Below are 6,789 nucleotides of genomic sequence, written 5' to 3' on the forward strand. Positions count from 1 at the left end.
TAAGAATGCTGTTGGTATTTAGATCAGAACTGCATTATAGCTGTAGATTGCATTGGGTACAATTAACATTTTCACAATGTTGAGTCCTCCTATCCATGAGCTTAGTATGTTTTTCCATTTATGTAGGTCTATTTTGATTTCTTGAAATAGTGTTTTGTATTTTTCTTTGTATAGTTGTTTTACAACCCTGGCTGTATTTATTCCTATGTATTTTGTCTTTTTAGGAGCTATTATAGATGATATTGTTTTCCTGATTTGCTTTTCAAGGTTGTCTTTGTTGGTGTATAGGAATCCAACTGATTTTTGTATGTTGAACTAGGAGAGGGGCACATCATTTGGACGCGGGGCTCTTGCACTAAGAAGCACTTAGACCAGGGGAAGGTTGGTGACATTGAATTTCCCCTAGAACCAACACAGAGAGAAAGCCTTTCCCTGGAGCTGGCACCCTGAATTTGGGCTTCTAACCTGCTACACTGTGAGAGAATAAATTTCTCTTTCTTAAAGCCATCCGCTTGTGGTATTTGTGTTATAACAGCACCAGATCACTAAGATGTGGGGTTTATTAGTGAAGTTACAGGTTACAGTTCAGGTTCAGGAAAATTCAGGATGCAGGTCTTCCACCAGGACAGCCTCTTCCTGGCCAGGTTTACAGACTGGCCTCCCTGGCCCTTGGCCTCTGCCCTGCCCAGGCAAGTGTTAAAAAGCTCTTTTAGCTCTGCTGATAAGTGCCCAGAGGCACCCACTCCACCAGCAAGTCTCCTGCCCAAAGGCACTCAGCTTTCTCGCTCTGTGGGCTGGGGAAGCCCACCACACTATCTCCTACTGGCCTTTCCTGCCACATTTTCTTTGTGACTGCCTCTCACCATCTTCAGTGTTACAGCTCTCTCTCTGGTTCCAGGAGCTTCTCAGCATGGGGATTCAGGGTCCAAATCACACTCTCTCCACTCCTGGCTGTTCCTCACTGGTGGTGGTGGGATCCTTTCTCTCTCCCACATTTGGGATGGCTCATTTCAAACCCAGCAGGATGGAAAAATATTGACCAATCCCCTTGGTGGGCCACAATTTCCCTGTCTTTACAGTCCTGCCCAGTCACTTCTGTGGGAGTTACAAGACCATGGTGATAAAAGCCACACAAAAGTGTTCCATTGCACCGCAGTACCCTTCTGATAGACGTGACCAACACTAAGGACAGCTTTGGCTGGGTCTTGAGGCAAGACCAGGATCGAACTAAAGTCCTCCTAGGTTTTTGGCCCCAATTGAGGACCGCAGGGCAGAAAATTGATACAGTCCCATGGAGAAGTGATTGTTACTGGCCTGTGACGTTCTCCAGCAGGTGTAGTCATTAGCAAGGGCAAGAACTATAACCCTTCACTGTGCAAGTCTCCACTGATACCATTTTGTTTAAAACCAGCTCATGACAAAGCAATCACTTGGCAAAATTCAGAGCCATGTGGACAGTCATCATCCATGAACCCTGGCCTTTACCCCTGTGTACAGACAGTTGGGCAGTAGCCTGTGGGCTATGTGGCTAGGCCAATGGCATAAGGAGCAACGGACAATAATGGGTAAAGTCCTGTGGTGGAAAGCCTTGTGGCAGAACATCTGGGATCGCCTCCAGACCCTGAATGCTGACCTGTTTTTCATGTAACAGCCCATTCATCCCTTTCCCTGCTGGGAAAGCAAGAAGCAGATGCTATAGCACAAGTTAGAAAGCACATCCCAAGAGGGAAGCTGCCATTAGATTTACCAGAAAAGTGGACACTGTAGTGCCCATGCTAGTTGGCAGATAACAAAAGAGCAAGCATCCAGTATAGTGATCTGCTGGGGACTGTACAAAATTGCCACCTGTGCTCATGCCAATGCCCAAGGCTTCTGCCCCCACAATCCTGGGAAGATATATAAGAGAACACAGCTGGTGATGGACTTGAAGGTAGATTATATAGGGCCCCTAGCCCCCAGTGAAGGAGCAAAGAATACTCTCGTTTGTGTGGACACTGTCACTGGCTTGACACAGACATTCCTGTATAAATGAGCCAAACAGTCTGCTACAAAAAAGGGATTACAAAAATTGAGTGTTATGTATAAGATACCCCAAAGGATTGATAGTGACCAGGGGATACACTTTACAAGTCACAATGTGTGCAAATGGGCTGCTGAGAATGAAGTACAATGGCATTATGACCTGCCCTCTAAACCCCAGGCTGTAGGCCTAGCAGAAAGGAAGAATGATGTCCTTAAACAACAAATACAGGCAAGGCTTCCCAGGCAGAGTGGACCAAGCTGCTGCCTGAGGCTTTGGGTGAATACATTCAGCTTGCACTGGGGCTTTATTTTAGCTCTGTGTGCCAGACTAGGAGCCTCCGGTGACTCCCCAGCGATGATACTGGTGATGCCACAAGCTCCAGAAGCTTATCCACCAATGCTCTTGCAGAAACAAAACATCATGGTCCTCCGGACATCCCAGGACCTGGTACTGGGAAATAGAACCATCTATTGGCATTTTTTTTTGCATGTTGTGCATTACCCCACTGGGGTGGATTGGTTACCTCGTTCTCCTGGAAGTGGAGGAATGGATCAACCTAACATGGGAGACCATCATCCTACTAGAAGGAGGGCCTTGGTAGTCACGCTTCATGTAAAAAGGAAGAACAGCTATACCACAAGGGAGGGAAGTGGGTTTCCTATTCTGGCATACAGTAAAACCAGTGACCCACAGCCCTGCAGGTGACCTCCCAAGCGCAGTATGTGTGGTACACTAGCCAAGAAAAATACAGCAGCCACTGTTCTTACCACCTGAAGGGAAGCCATTAGTGTGACCCTAATAGAATGGGAAGATTTATCCCTCTTGGTATCTACTAAACAGCTATCTTTCCAGCCCCAGGTATGGCCTATTCTTCTTGCTTCCCTTTTGGGCTGCTGTCCTCTTCCTAGAGTGGGCTCACAGCTTGGCCGTAGTCCACAACAAAAGCAGCTGCTAGGTCTGTGGACAACTCCCCTTCTTAAGCACTGAAGGCATGCCTTGGAACGTGGAGCCCCTGGCCAAAACCAACTAGACAAGTATAACAGACAAGGGGAGACATAAAAGCCCCTTTAACTAATTGGGGGATAACAGGAGAGGGGGGACACAGTATCTTTTCTTGGACTCATACAATCACAGACACCCATATCTTGGTAAGAGACCAAAACACCTCTCTGTTTTGGCCATGAGAGGGTGTTTACCACCTCTGGGATAGTTTAGGTTGGTTGATACCGGAACAGGGTGTAATAGGCTTACCTGCTTCTGTTTTCAACCCAGGAAATCCCCATGGGTTCCCCTATCTCCCCACAAGTCCCCTCTCCCGTCTCCCTCCAATCCCCTGCCCACATAGTGGGCTGGACTTCTGCGTCCCAATGCCAAGGGGTGATAATACCTAATGCCATTGACTGGTTGTGATATACACACCCCAACTGGAAGACAGGAGTATATCTCACTCCTAATGGCACGCGATGGCTGTGTGACCACTACGCGTGGCCCTGGTTACCATACAATTAGATAGGGCATTGCACTTTAGGGTTACCCTATACTGCAGGGACCATGAATAAAAACTATACCACAACCTCTAACGTATCCCATGGTGAGAGCCAGGTGGACCGATCATAGTGTTTTCCACTGGTAAGATTACCTTTTAACAGTTTTTGTTCCCCCCGGGGGTTCCTAGAAGGAATTGGACAAATTGAAGCTTTAACTAATTTTACTAAAGAGGACCTGAACAATAGCAGAGAAGGCTTATGGTTATAAACTGCTGAAACTACCCAGATGAGGAAGGTAGTCCTTCAGAACCAAATGGCTCTGGACGTTCTACATTTTAACAGCTGCTCAAGGTGAGACGTGTGCCATAGTAAAGACTGAATGTTGTACTACCTGTATACCAGACTACCACCAGAACCTAACTGATTTGATAGGCCACATGAAAAAAACTAATAGAAACCTTGGACATACCTGATGGCTGGTTTACTGTGGCCACCTGGTTTTCCTCTTTGCCCTCTAGTTGGCATGGTTTTTTGATGGGTCTTGGTCTTTTCCTGGGCATAAGGATTGTCTGCTGTGTTTGTCAATGCTGCCAGTGTGGTCTGAGCCTCCAACTACAGCAATGCTGTCTGTCCCAACAGTGACACCGCCTCTCAGGGCCCTTAAGGACATTGTGGAAGAGGGGACACACATCAGAGTATAAGAAGCATCCATGAGAGGTAGACTGAAGGGGAAACAGGCTTTGCAAGGCCAAACCTGGCTGCCCTCACTCTTTCTGTTAGTTCACTACTGTTTGCCAAGTCACTGTTATGTAACCTTGCTGAGGCCACCTTATGTAACATCCCTGGCTTGTAGCCACTATTGTCCATAACCACAATAAAATGTTCACCCCCTACTGCTGGGCACAGAGATCTGCTCTGGTCCTTCAGCTGCCCAGGACTTGGCCTAGTATGTAACTCTCCCTAATAAACTCCTTTTTTGCCACACTACAGTTGCATGCCTTTTTCATGGGTCTCTTGGCAACCTCCATTTTTAGAGACGAGTTTTGCATTGCTGGTCCATGCTTAGACACCCTTTCATCATTATATAACGTCTGTCCTTGTCTTTTTATGGTGGATTTTGTCTTAAAGTCTATTTTATCTGAGATTAGTATTGTCATTCCTGCTCTTTTTTGGTTACTTTTGCTTGATATACTTTTTTCCATCCTGTGATTTTTAGTGTATTTATGTCTAAGGCGTGTCTCCTGTAGACAGCATTTTTTTTTAACTTTTATTGAGCTTCAAGTGAACGTTTACAAATCAAGTCAGACTGTCACATATAAGTTTATATACACCTTACTCCGTACTCCCACTTGCTCTCCCCCTAATGAGTCAGCCCTTCCGGTCTCTCCTTTCGTGACAATTTTGCCAGCTTCCAACTCACTCTATGCTCCCATCCCCCCTCCAGACAGGAGATGCCAACACAGTCTCAAGTGTCCACCTGATATAATTAGCTCACTCTTCATCAGCATCTCTCTCCTACCCACTGTCCAGTCCCTTTCATGTCTGATGAGTTTGTAGACAGCATTTTGAAGGGTGTAAAAATGTCTGTGGGGGCAACGAATGACCTCCTCTAACTTCAGAAGGGGGAAATACAATCAAGATTAAGCCCAAGGCTGATTTCTATAAGGCAGAGGTCAGACATGCACCCTTTCTCCACCATCCTTACCAATTCTAACACCAACCATCTCTCTCTTAGCAGTCTCCTTTGATTCTTAATATATTTGTTGTCTTTGTGCCCAAGGTGTGTCTCTTGTAGAAAGCATGTGTATGAGTCGTATTTTTTTTTTTTTAATCCATCCTGTCACTCTCTGTCTCTTTAGTGGCACATGTAAGCCATTTACATTCAGTGTGATTATTCTTAGGTATAAGTTTATTGTTGTCATATTGTTGTGCTTCTTTTTTTGTGGTGCTGATGTTTTCATTGTTACTTTACTGTGCCGACTTTTGTTTGTGGATTTTCTTTTCATTTCTTTCATTATTACAGATTTTGTGTTAACTCAGTATGTTTCTCTTGTTTAGTTTTGATGAGTAGGTTTTGTTAACTTTCTTTGTGGTTACCTTGAAATTTGCCTTCATCTTCCTATGTTTTAACCAGTCTTTTATTGATATCGCCTTGAGTTCCTCTCCATTTGAAAGTTATATACCTACATCATTCTGTCTTTTATTGTTTGGCACTATCATCATTTACAGATTGACTTCTCTGTTCACTTGCTTCCAATTACGAACAACAAAAGGACCTGCTGACAGACAGGAGAATGGCTTATGCAGTGCAATGAATCACTCCTATATGGCCTTTCTAGCCATGGTCTTGTAACTCTCGCAAAATGATTGGGTGGGATTATGCAAATAAGATGTGTGAAAGTCTTGTGGGGATTGGCTGGGACATCCAAATAAGGTACCTGTGGCCCACCAAAGGGATTGGTCAGTTTGGCCATCCCACTAGGCTTAAAAAGAGGTAATTCCAGAGGATGGGGGGGTGGGGGACTTACTAACATTAAGGAGAAGAGCCAGGAATGGAACACATCCTTTCAGGGTCCCTGCGCTTACAACCCTCGAGACCCAGGAGACGGAGACAGCTGTAACAGTGGACACAGTGTGAGAGGGTGAGGAATGATGGCAAACATGGCAGAGTCCAGTAACAGAAAAACAGAGGTAGTAAAACCAGGAGACTAGTGCGAGATGGCGGGATGGGCTTCCTAGTCAATGGAACAAGGTGGCTACACTGGGCTTGTCAACCTTCAGAGTGAGAGAGCTGAGTGATTCAAGCAGGAGACTTTGTGGTGGAGTGTGGTGCCTATGATCAGTTGTTGGTGAGCTAAAGAGCTGTATCACTTTCTTGAGCATGGCAGGCTTGGCAACAGAGGCTCCTGGTTGGCACAACTGATAGAAGGGCCTGATGATGGGCATGACCAACAGAAGGACCTGGTGGCAGGCGTGGCCGGGAAAAAAGTCTGCCAGCCAGCATGGCCAAGAAGAAAGAGCTGTCTTGTTGGAAGCTGTCATAATTTATGAATTGCTTCCTGTCTCCTGGTTGCATCCTGTTAATTCCAGGTTGATCCTGATTCCGAGTTGTAGTCTGTTATTTCCCTAATAAATCACGTAATGATAATTATGTTCTGTGAGTTCTGTGTGGCTATGGCAACAAATTATCAAACCTAGCAGAGAAGTAGAGTGTGTTGGCGGGGGGTTGGCGTGGTGCCTGGTGTCAGAAATAATGAAGAATTCAGAGAATGGAGGTGT

Source organism: Loxodonta africana, chromosome 11, assembly GCF_030014295.1.
Source record: "Loxodonta africana isolate mLoxAfr1 chromosome 11, mLoxAfr1.hap2, whole genome shotgun sequence".
Taxonomy (NCBI): domain Eukaryota; kingdom Metazoa; phylum Chordata; class Mammalia; order Proboscidea; family Elephantidae; genus Loxodonta; species Loxodonta africana.